Genomic DNA, 12,254 nt, shown 5'->3' on the forward strand with positions numbered 1-12,254 from the left:
TGACATGAAGTTAGGATGAAGTGTCGATCTGCCTGGCAGTAGGAAGACCCTACAGAAGGATCTGTGCAGGCTGAGTAGCTGGGCTGAGGCCAATTGAATTAGCTTTAACAAGACCAAGTGCCAGGTCCAGCATTTCAATTCCAAAAACCCTACCTGTTGCTGCAGGTTTGGGCCAGCATGGCTAGAAAAACGAATATGAGAGAAGAACCTGGGGGTGTTAGTAGACAGCTAGCCAAATACGAGTCAACAGTGTGACCAGGTGACCAAGAAGCCCAATAGCATCCTGGCTTGTATCAGATACAGTATAGTGAGCAGGATTAGGGAGGCAGTCAACCCACCCACTGAGGAGGTGCTTAGTATTTACCTTTAAAACTACATTTTGGGTCCCTCACTACAGGAAAGACATCAAGGTCCTGAAGCATGTTCAAAGAAGGGCAAGAAAAAGCTGGTGAGGGATTTGGAGCACAAGTCTTATGAGGAGCATCTGAGGGAACTGGGATTGTTTAATTGAGAGAAGGGGAAGCTCAGGGGAGACCTTATTGCTCCCTACAACTACCTGAAGGGAGACTGTGGCAAGGTGGGGGTTGGCCTATTCTCCCATGTAAGTAGCAATATGATGGAAGGTAATGAACTTAAATTGAGCCAGGAAAGGTTCACATTAGATAGTAGGAATGATTTCTTCTCAGAAAGAGTGGTAATAGATTTAAACGTGCTGCCCAGGGAAATGGTGGGTCACCATCCCTGGAGATTTTCAAGAAAATGGCAGATGTGGAACTTAAGGTCATGATTTAGTAGGCATAGCAGTGATGGGATGACAGTTGGACAAGATAATCTCAGTGTTCTTTTCCAATCTGAATGACTCTATTATATTTTTCTACATTAGCAATTACATGCAAACATACCATGAATTAAATTCCCAAATTAACCAATGTAGGCGTGGGCATGGTTCCACAGAAAGAACTCATTTTGTCAATTCTGTTTGCAGAAGAGACTGAAATTCTGGGAAACAACAAATTCTCAGTTACCTACCCACACAAGATTACTTTATAATGTGCAAATGAATCAAAACAATATAGACTCCGACAGCTCAGAAGCAAGGGCAAAGAGCTTTAAAAGTATTTCAGTCCCAGGTGTATAAACAATCTGTTTGTTTTCTCTGTTATTGCAGGGAAGGATACAACTTCCTGTCTGAATGCCACACTAGCATGAAAATCATGTTTTGTTTGTGCCAGAACACTTCACGCTAAAGACTACATACATGAAATACAGTGATCATACTTTATATCACAGAATCACAGAATTGTAGGGGTTGGAAGGGACCTCCAGAGATCATCGAGTCCAACCCCCCTGCCAAAGCAGGTTCCCTACAGCAGGTCGCACAGGTAGGCATCCAGGCAGGTCTTGAACATCTCCAGAGAAGGAGACTCCACCACCTCCCTGGGCAGCCTGTTCCAGTGCTCCGTCACCCTCACCGTAAAGAAGTTCTTGCGCACATTTGTGCGGAACTTCCTGTGCTGCAGTTTCCAGCCATTTCCCCTCGTCCTGTCTCCACTCACCACTGAAAACAGTCTGGCCTCGCCATTCTGCCCCCCACACCTTAGATATTTATAGACCTGGATCAGGTCCCCTCTCAGTCTCCTTTTCTCAAGGCTGAACAGACCCAGTTCACTCAGCCTTTCCTCGTAGGAGAGATGCTCCAGGCCCCTCACCATCTTTGTGGCCCTCCGCTGGACTCTTTCCAAGAGATCCTTGTCTTTTTTGTACTGGGGAGCCCAGAACTGGACACAGTACTCCAGATGAGGTCTTACCAGGGCAGAGTAGAGGGGGAGGATCACCTCCTTCGACCTGCTGGACACGCTCTTTTTAATGCACCCCAGTAAGCCATTGGCCTTTTTGGCCACAAGGGCACTCTGCTGGCTCATGGCCAACCTGTCATCCACCAGGACACCCAGGTCCCTCTCCGCAGAGCTCCCCTCCAGCAGCTCATCCCCCAACCTGTACTGGTGCATGCAATTATTCCTCCCCAGATGCAAGACTCTACACTTGCTTTTGTTAAACCTCATCCGGTTTTTTTCTGCCCAGCTCTCCAGCCTATCCAGGTCTTGCTGAATGGCAACACAGCCTTCAGGCGTGTCAGCCAATCCTCCCAACTTCGTATCATCAGCAAACTTGCTGAGGGTGGCCATTATCCCCTCATCAAGGTCATTGATGAAGATGTTGAACAAGACCGGACCCAGTACAGACCCCTGAGGAACACCACTGCTTACAGGTCTCCAACCGGACTCTGCACCACCAACAACAACCCTCTGTGCTCTGCCAGTCAGCCAGTTCTCAACCCACCTCACTGTCCACTCATCTATCCCACATTTCCTCAGCTTTGTTATAAGGATGTCGTGGGGGACGGTATCAAATGCCTTGCTGAAATCAAGGTAGACTACATCCACTGCTTTCCCCCTATCCACCCAGCCAGAGACAACATCATAGAAGGCTACCAGGTGAAATGTGAAATAAAATAATAAATGTAAAATAATAAATAAATGTGAAATAAATGCTCATGCAACCCAGGTGTTATAAAAGTAGACAGTAAAAAGGTACTGTTTTAATTAATTCATAGATATTGTTTATATATACATATATAAAACATGTGTACATAAATAAAAAAAATATGTTTGCCATCTCAAAGGTAGTGTCACAACAACAAATGAATACATTTATTTTCTAGTGGAAGCTGAGAAAGTCTGAGGGAATTCTCCAACATAAATAGTCTCCCTGAATAAATATAACATTGAAAAGTAATTTTATGTCTCAGAGCTATGTGGAGAGAAATGAAGCTGTTGGCTGGGACTACACTGAACATTTTTTCATTTTAGCTTGATCTGACAAATAAAAGGTACATTTAACTGAAGGAGGAATGAGCATCCATAATCAGGTAACTATGTCACACACCCCTTAAGGCTAACCACTCGCAAAACAGCAACTGGGCTTTCTGGAGGTGCTTTTTCTTCCCCTTTTTCTTTTTATACCATTCCTAGCAGATCATGAAATTTGATTCCAAGAGCAATACACACTGGAACTACTCTGGAGAACACAAGGTTTAAAACAGGAACAACCAGGTGAGGTTCTCTACTTGAGTTCTGAGTATCTTCAAAGATGAAGACTGCACAAATAATCAGCTCTTTTGTCTAACCATCCTCAATATGAAACTTTTTCCTTATATTAATTTGGATTTAACCTGCTTTATCATGGATATGATGCTTCTTGTCCTATCACTGTGCACCTACTAGAAGAGTTGAGTTTTGTCTTACTAAGATAAGCATCAGATAAACTAAGCATCAGATAATTTCAGACAGCAGTAAGATCCTCCCATGGTTTTATCCTCAGGCTAAACAAACCCAACTTTCAGCTGCTCCTTGCATACAACACATTCTAGTATCCCTGACATTATTTTCTCCGGAGTCATTCTTGTATATCAACGTGTTTCTTGTACTGGGGAGCCAGAATTAAACAGTATTCCAGGAGCAACTCGCACATGCCAAATAGAAGAGAATAATCACTTCCTTCAACCAGATTTTCATGTCCTTGCTCTTACAGCGTAGGGCAATAAATCCAAGTTTTTGTTAAAATGATATTGTTCGCATGAACTAAGGTTCATTGACAGAGAATTAGGTTTAAGAATAAGCTCTTTTCCTAAGACTGAGTGTCTTGCATGCATTTAAGCTGATGTACTTTTTCCACAGTTGGCATCCTTTACTGAGACACACTGATTTCATGCATTCAGCTCATCCTCTGGAACACTAGAATTATCTTCTGCAAAGTTTCAGGTCTCCAAACTGCACTCTTACACTTTGTTATCAAACTTGGCTTCCTTGTAGGTGTTTGTGTGAACACCTGGGCTACAACCCTTACTCACACCTGAGCATATTGCTGCTCATCTTCATGGCAAAACAAAAGTTGTTCATTGCTCTACTGTCACACAAAATGGAAACACAAAAGGCCAACTGAACCTTTCAATCACACAGAGAAGAACTAGGATTTTCACCCGTGGACATGATAGATATGATAGAAGGCTAGGTAACTCCATACCATCTCATAAATCCTGGAATTTGCTGGTAGCCATCTGTGGGAAGACTGCTACAGACCAACTCTCAAATATTGTAAGATCACAGCAACTTGATTGGTACAGACTTGGTACTGTCACCTCACAGCCAGGATATAAAGTACGTAGCACCTGTTGGGTTTATGTTTGTCTTATTGTTTATTTTGTTGGGGTTTTTTAAATTTATTTTTCACATTCTATCATTTACTTCCCTTTTTCATTCTTTCTGCCCTTTGACAGATGTGCAGAAAGCAATATTTCTCACTGCTCCTCTGGCTCAAAAATACTATATTCCTTAATGCTAATAAGCTTCTGGCCACCAAGTCAAATCAAGCTACTGCATGGAGGGGGAAGAGTTGGAAGAAGCTATATGTATATATATATATATATATATATAAGCAGACACCAAATTTGCTTCATTCACTTTGCAATGATATATATTGTACTGGAAATTTTATTTTAGATATTAAATACAACCCACAGAGTTTAATATCATAATGTCTGCTATCTGGTATACCAGCTAGATAGAATAACTAGACAGGAGTGCAACAATCAGAAGTCTGGTACCAAAACCAAATGCATAATTCTCCATTGTTTTTTTTCTGTGTCCATACAAACAATGAGAGTGAAACAATAGCATTGTGGTAGGACATATGACATTTTTTAACAATATGTTAACATATTTTAACAATATGTCACACATCCGAAGGAGATTTTACTGAGATGTTCCAGTCTTCTTGAAAATTGAAATTGCAGCATCCAAATACAACTTCGTGACCAGAACTGAACTTCTATGAAGACCTTGCAGAATGACCTCAAGACATTTACCAGAATGATCTCTGGAACACATCAACCATTCAAAGACAGCAGAATGGCCACATGGTGCTGACTCCCTGTTCTTACTTCCTCTTCCAGTAATGCATCTTAAAAGGAAAAGTGTCATTTCATCAAATTCCCATTTTGCCTAAGTATCTAAGACAACGGACATTCCAGGAGAAAATTCAACCATACACAAGTGTTTTTATAAATGAATATACTGCATCTAAAAGTACCTATATATAATGTCAGGTGTTTCAGTATCTGCTTTATCTAACACCTTCCTACAGATAATCATACTTCAAGGAAGTTAAATACTAATAATCAGTATGGCTTTCTTGCTACTTTCAACTTCTATTAGCTTGCTTATCTATATCAATATGTATTTCTACTTCCAATAGGCAAGAAAATTTAATGAAATTACAGCAGTGTTTTTAAGGCAGTCATTTAGAGGTGCTGATTTAATAAAAAGAATCCATTTTGAGAACTGCAGCACTGAAAAGATAATGCAGAACATTTATTTCTGCAGACAATGCAGTACTGCCAGCCTGGCTCAGCCAGCAGCCCTTATGGAGTGAGGTACAGATTTATAGTAATAAGGCTGCACGTACAGGTTTTCTAGCAGAAGAACAAGAAAGAAAAGGAGGGAAACAAGGAATAGAATCACAGAATTGTAGGGGCTGGAAGGGACCTCCAGAGACCACTGAGTCCAGCCTCCCTGCAAAGCAGGCTCTCTATAGCAGGCAAATAATAGGGAATCATCTGAGACATGGCACTCCAGGCTGTTAAAACAGGAGAGCATTCTGAGTCCTAACCTACACAGAACTCTGTGGCAAAAGGCAGCAGAAAGAAGTCACAATTCGTAGCACTTTGAACACGACTGGTTAAGAAGCTACAATTAAGATGAATCTTAGCATACTTACTTGTAAGACCAAGGAAATGCAACTGGATCCAGCAACTTCTGTCAGTTCTTAGTCTGCACACACTTGTAGGTACATCAGGCTCTTTCAGACTTAGTCCTACTTCTGAAAGGGAAGCCTTTGAAAAAGCTGAATTCTTCTCTGACTTGCTGCTCTGAACGTCTTATTTTCTCCTGGAAATAGATACAACACAGACCTAGGATATGAAAAAACAAGGCAATTTTAGGCATTCGGATATATTAAGCTTCATACAGTTTTAGAAACCCTACCACATAGCTCACTTGCTGATCACAGAAATGAAAAAATGGAGAGTTTGATTTGGCTTTGCTGGCTTTTTTGAAAAACATTCCTTGGTGAACCAAGAAAACAGACATTTCTGAAAAAATAAATACTTGCTTCATGGAGGTAGCGAACTTAAAAGTGATCAAACCAGAGCTTCACAGCTGCTGATTTTTTGTGCAATCATTATTTATTCTTTACTGTAGAACTCCTATAATCAAGGTATAAGTCACATCAGCCAGGAAGAGTTAACAATTTGATTATCAGTCTTGCTTAAACAGCTGGACTATAACAAATCCTTCAAAAAGTAGGTGCTTCCATCATTTACTTACTCCTGACTTTAAGATGCGTTCTATTTGGCACATAAACACCAAGTCAAACGTGAAAGGTATTACAAAACACATGAGGATCCTGCCTGCTTTAGCTCTCCAGTTATATACTGATTTTAGGAAAGCTAACATGTAATGGCACAAGAACAGTATAACCTTTCCTGTGGAAATCTCCACAGCTGTCCATCTGAACCTCCCTTAAAACTACAGTGCTTACATGGTACAGTAGATTATAAGTGAAGAAAAAGAACTGGAAAATAACATACACAATTTTTTCTTGATAGCACATTACGTTTGAACAAAAGCCATTCATTGCAGAATAGTTACACAAATACACTTAATGAGTGCCTCCATAATACGTACAGTACTCTGCAAGAGCAAAATACCATTTTCATCCCTGCTGCTACAAGAGTAGGACATGCATCATACTGTCATGGTTTTATGATTGATTACTGGTATTCTATCATGTAGTGCACTAGGAGTTAAAGAGTTAACACTCCAGGTCCAGGTACATGTCCCAGAAGAGAAGAACTACTGCACTCCCCAGAGGACTGTTTGCTGTTCTGCTGTCATTTCTACTCAAGGGAAACAAATAAAGGCTTTGGTAGGTCACCTGAAATTCCTTTTTGATTGTCTGGCTCATCTTGTTCCAACCACACGTCTCGCCTCAGCATTACAGTAAGGCTTTGGCTTTCAGACACTCATTATATTTGATTTATTAGCTGCTATTATAATTATACTCCATTATACCGTATTACAGTGTGTTGCATTCTGATATTCAGTAAATTAGTTTGTTTCTCCTCACATTGTTGCTGCTGTTTTGTTTCGGGGCGCATCTTCCCACCCTTTTCCCCCATTTCCTCTTTTCGGTGGCATGGATCTGTGAGTGCCTCCACCCCACTAGTCACAGAACTGGGCCAAGGCAGCCCATAAACAGAGTTTAAAGAGATAATACAGTATATAAATCAACTATTAGATCAAATCTTGGAATTCTAAGGAGAAACACTCCACTCTTGTGCATTTGATTCAATCAAATACCTTCTACTTACTATTCTACCTGAATACCTTCTATTTACTGTTCTTCTTGGATACTGAGTCCAAAGTCCTTTATAGAGTCAATTTTTTTTTTTTTTTAAAACACAGTCCCTACTCTGTCCTACTCAAATGATCCTCCATAAAAAAAAATAATGTTATTTTCTCCTAAAAATTAATTCTTAACATAATGAAGTTATTATTATGCTTTCTATCCTTCTACATCCTGTCTGCTGAACAGTCAACTTAGTACCGTGTTTTATTAGTGATACAACTGCTCTTACTACATTTTCATCCTTGTTGGTTGAATGGTTACAAGAATCAAATTGATCTGACAACAACTAAGTTGAGAAGTCAAAATTTCTATCTTACCAGATTCACCAGGAATAATCACCAGATTATTGAATCATTGAATGCAAACTAAGCTTGCACTAAAACCACTCCGTATTTCTTCCACACAGTTACTGAAAACTACGTCAAAAACCCGGAGTTCAATGTTTCAGTGAACCAACTGCATTTATAAAGATACTTCACACAGAAAGTAAGGAGATATTTTTAGATTCTGTCATCTTGTTAGCTTCTCTTTCTATTCTCCAAAGGTTGTAATTCAGCAACTGCAAGATTATTAAGAACGAAGCGTTCATAGACTAAAATCCACTAGAGTGTTTTTTAATGAATTTAAGGAAGGCTAACCAGACAAGCCAAAGGGGTCTGCAGCTCATCACTTACCAAGCTTTCACTGCAAGTAGTTCTATTCTAACTAGGTACTATATTCACACTTAAGATACACCTATTTACAGCAGACCACATGCTGATCTTTTTTGTCTTCATATTTTGATTTGCATTGGAGGTTGAAAAAAAAACAAAAAACCTTCCCTTTCCAAGGTGATCAGAAAAACAAGTGAACAAAACTACAGACTGATGGGATGCTGTTTTAAATAGTGAGGAAATTGTAGCACACTACAAACTTAGCTTTTAAGCAAGATGGCATTAAGCCTTAATCTCAACTTCAAGGTCCTAAGAAAAGCTTAATATCAATAAAAAGGACCATTGGTCTCAGCATCCCAATAAAACAGTGAAGGTCTTCATTTTTGCCTGTGTCATCTGGTATCTCTTGAGCACAGGAAGGCTCAAGTAGGGATGCAGGAGGCTGCCAAGAGTTCAGTCACTCCAGCCTGCTGGAAGATGTAACAGGGACTTGCCATAGTGGCTATATTTTGGCTGGGAAAGCAAAAAAATAAAATAAAAATAATAATAATAATAATAATAAAAAAAACCTCCCTATGCATTTGGCTCCATAAAGAAAGGATTTTTAATGCTTATAAGGGGACAATCTCACCTCATTCCACAACTACAAGATAGATAGTGCATCCTTAAGGAGAAGTGCACCCATACACTTGGCTTTATTGATAACTATACTGCTTTGTGTTCCACCTACAACACAGGGAGTCCATGGCTCACAGCTAAGGCACTCAAGTTGCAGACTCCAACGTAACATACTCTTCTTAATAATGTCCTCTGGTAATCTGAGGTCAGCCTGGTAGCAAGGCTATACAACTTCTTTAGCCACTTCAAAGAGAAGCTCTGTTCAAATTAAATGGAAATCATCCATCACACATCTCCTTTCTCTACCTACTGACCTGCCAACAAAGAGCACTGTCTGCTCCAGAGCTGTAAACAGCTAGCAGGATTCTTCACGAGACAGCTCAGAGAATATACTGACTTCATGAACACTTGTTCATAAATATCACGCCTCCACACCCCAGCAACAACCATGCACAAAAAAAAACAACCCAACACATTTCACCAGCAGAACATTAGCCTAGTGACACACTGGTAACAAACATTTTGACAAAGCTAATGGGCACAAAGCATAGGAAGCTGCAACTTAGCACTCGTGTAAGTTCTGTCTTGAAAATCCTGAATGCATATTTATTTTTTCAGACTATATATTCCTTTAAGAATTACCTCAAGGTATTTATTAAAAAAGATGTTAAAAATTACAGTGATATTCTTCATTTTAACTGAAACTTAAATGTAGATGTAAAGGATTTGACATGTAATCCAAAATTAAGCAGAAACTACTTTCCTTCAAATTCTAGCAAGTTGTGATTTTGTACTCTGACTACTGAGTTACGGCAGCAAATGCACCATAGGTGCTATGTGCATGGCTACACGTGAAAAAGCAGGGCAAAAATGAAATGTCAAATGCTTTCTGCAATGCAGAACGTACTTCAAACTGTTTTAAAAGATGACCTTTTCAATGACTGCCCTGCCTACTAGAAAGAAGGGCTTCACGTTTAATAAATTCTTCATGTCCCAAGGTAAAGCTGAGCTACAAGAAAGTTTTGCTCTTAAGAGGGTAACACCTGCCACAGTCAGGATTTTCAAGAGATTTTCTAGTTTTCTCTGGTCAGCTACACATGATAACCTATAATGTATAGAACAATAAATGCTAAATTAATCATAACTGCTGTGTAAGATAACCTACAATGTTTCTACTTCCTGAGCAAATTAGAGCAGAAGTGCCATATCCTTATGGACCCAAACAAGGCAAACTTCAAGCCTCAGGCACCAGGAAGTATCCTTTTAGAACCAGGATTAAGTTTTGCTAACAGAGAAAGTGAGAAGTAAGCCACCATTATGCTTCAGATTACACAATATACAATAAAAATACAATGAAATACAATAAATACTTGAGGAATCGATGAAATTTTCTTTTTCCCTGTATACAACAATTCCTGAGATGCTCTAAATTTTTCAAAACAATGTAATTTAATCATCTGGGAACCTCTATCTACACAGCATTACATACATCAGGACAATTCCACATTCACTTCAAAGGAACTCTTCCTGGTTTACCCTACCTTCAGTCACTACCAGCACCAAACAATAACTGTGGAACTATATTTTTGTATACAAAGGAGCAGCTTAATAAAACAATCGATATTTATTTGAAAAAAAATATTAATTTAATTGTAAAAAAAAAAAAAAAAAAAAAAAGTATAATTACAAGCCCAGGATGGACTTGGCTGCCTGACAACTTCTGTGCACATAGTTCTTTTCCTTACAACATCTTAGCTCACAAACATGCTCAAATTCTGATTCAGAGGATGATTACATCAATGTCAGTGGAGTGAAAATTATCTGAAGCCTGAACCATTTTGTCCTTTACTTTGGCTCCAGATTTTTCATCAGTATAACAACTCCAAAGTCCTCCTTATATGGCACATTCCCACTGCACTTCTTCCTAAGTAGCAAATTCAGTTCTTACAACTGAATAGGAAATAATCCAAAGTAATGAGTGAAAAATCTATGCAGGATAAACACATTTCTAAGCTGCACCTCTTTCTCCTTCTACTTGAATTTGGCAAGTCCTCCTGTCCTCTCACTAGACAAAGATGCTGATGTATTCAGGAAGGATACATCAGCAAATTAACTGGAGGATTTAGAGAAATTTACCAAAAGGATATTCTGCAAAATAGCACTAACCGGAGTGCTTCATCCTGTAATTAAGCAGCCAGCCTTCTACATTCATATTTCACTCCACTGAAAAGACTGAAGAGAGAAGAGGAATAAGAGAAAAAAGTTGGAGACTTACTAGAATTTAGGACACTCAAGTGAAATACAGAGCCATGCTTGAGAAGGAGGTCCTACAGTTATTTCACTGTCTGCAAAGGAAGATAGAATCACAGGATGGTTTGTGTTGAAGACCCTTTAAGATCACCTCATTCCAATCCCCTGCTACAGGCAGGGACACCTCCCTCTGGATCAGGTTGCTCACAGCCTCATCCAGCCAGGCCTTGAACACTTCCAAATAACTAACAGGAAAATATTCTCGGCCAACCAAGACATTTTTCAAAATCCAGCTACCCCTTACAAAGTTATTATTCCTGCAAATACCAACATTGCCATGAGTAATTTCCTCTGCTGCTTATAAACTTTGAAGTCTAACTCAAGGCTGACAGAAGAAGGCTTCAGAATGCTAGCTGCAGTAATGCTGCTTATTCACCTTCACATTGGCTTAAACAGGACCAGATTTCACCCCAAAATTACAATTTTCATTTTTTTAATTAAACACAATAATTGTTACCACTGCAACTGTATTTAGACAGCAAAACCACTGCAAGCCTTTAAATGAGTAGAAGCCTTAGGCTTCTTCTGAAGCTGTATTTCCCTGCAAGCCTTTTCAAGACAAGGCGCTCAGCTCCCCCTGCTGCAGGATTTAGATTATTTCTCCTTTAGCAGGCTGAGGACTGCACAACACAAAGGGATTCATTTGCCTTTTAAACATTCATTCTTTAAACATCCTCTACTGACATGGAAGGCCAAAGTCCATGTAGATAAAGTGCAGGGGACACATCACCCCAACAGGTGAATTACCACTTGGTTGCCACATTTCACAACTGCACCCACCAGTGGCACTACCCATCCCTGGAAGACCAATCTTCATCTCAGAAGTCACTTACTGTACTTTTTCCCAGTTTGCCATGGTAATTACAAACACAGGCCAAAGTGCAGCAAGAGTAATCCATGACAATTCACTGTGAGGGGGGAGAAAAATAAAGGTAGTCTAATAAGTGTAAGTATGCTGTCTAACTCTGTCATGCTATGAAAATCCTTCTACTATACCAGTGTCAGCTATGGATCACTTTAAAAATGGGAATTTTGCACCTACTGAGAAACAGGTTCTGTTAATACTAGAATACCTCCATTCAAAGCAAGTGTTTTTAAACGAATTTAGGGATTCCAAAACATATACATTATTGCTGCTTCTTTTAG

At 39.5% G+C, this 12,254-nt stretch overlaps 1 long non-coding RNA gene across 1 annotated transcript in view; it reads right to left on the bottom strand.

Moving 5' to 3' along the window:
* Positions 1–2,655: 2,655 nt before the first annotated feature.
* Positions 2,656–12,254, bottom strand: part of LOC122166126 — a 15,822-nt gene continuing 6,223 nt past the window's right edge. The window contains exons 2-3 of the long non-coding RNA XR_006170672.1: positions 5,836–6,028; positions 2,656–5,019 (exon numbers count right to left, since the gene is read on the bottom strand). This is a non-coding gene — a long non-coding RNA (uncharacterized LOC122166126). The remainder of the gene's footprint in view (positions 5,020–5,835; positions 6,029–12,254) is intronic.

This window comes from Centrocercus urophasianus, unplaced genomic scaffold (genome assembly GCF_019232065.1).
Source record: "Centrocercus urophasianus isolate 14NV4802_14NV808 unplaced genomic scaffold, USGS_Curo_1.0 seq_32, whole genome shotgun sequence".
Classification (NCBI taxonomy): Eukaryota; Metazoa; Chordata; class Aves; order Galliformes; family Phasianidae; genus Centrocercus; species Centrocercus urophasianus.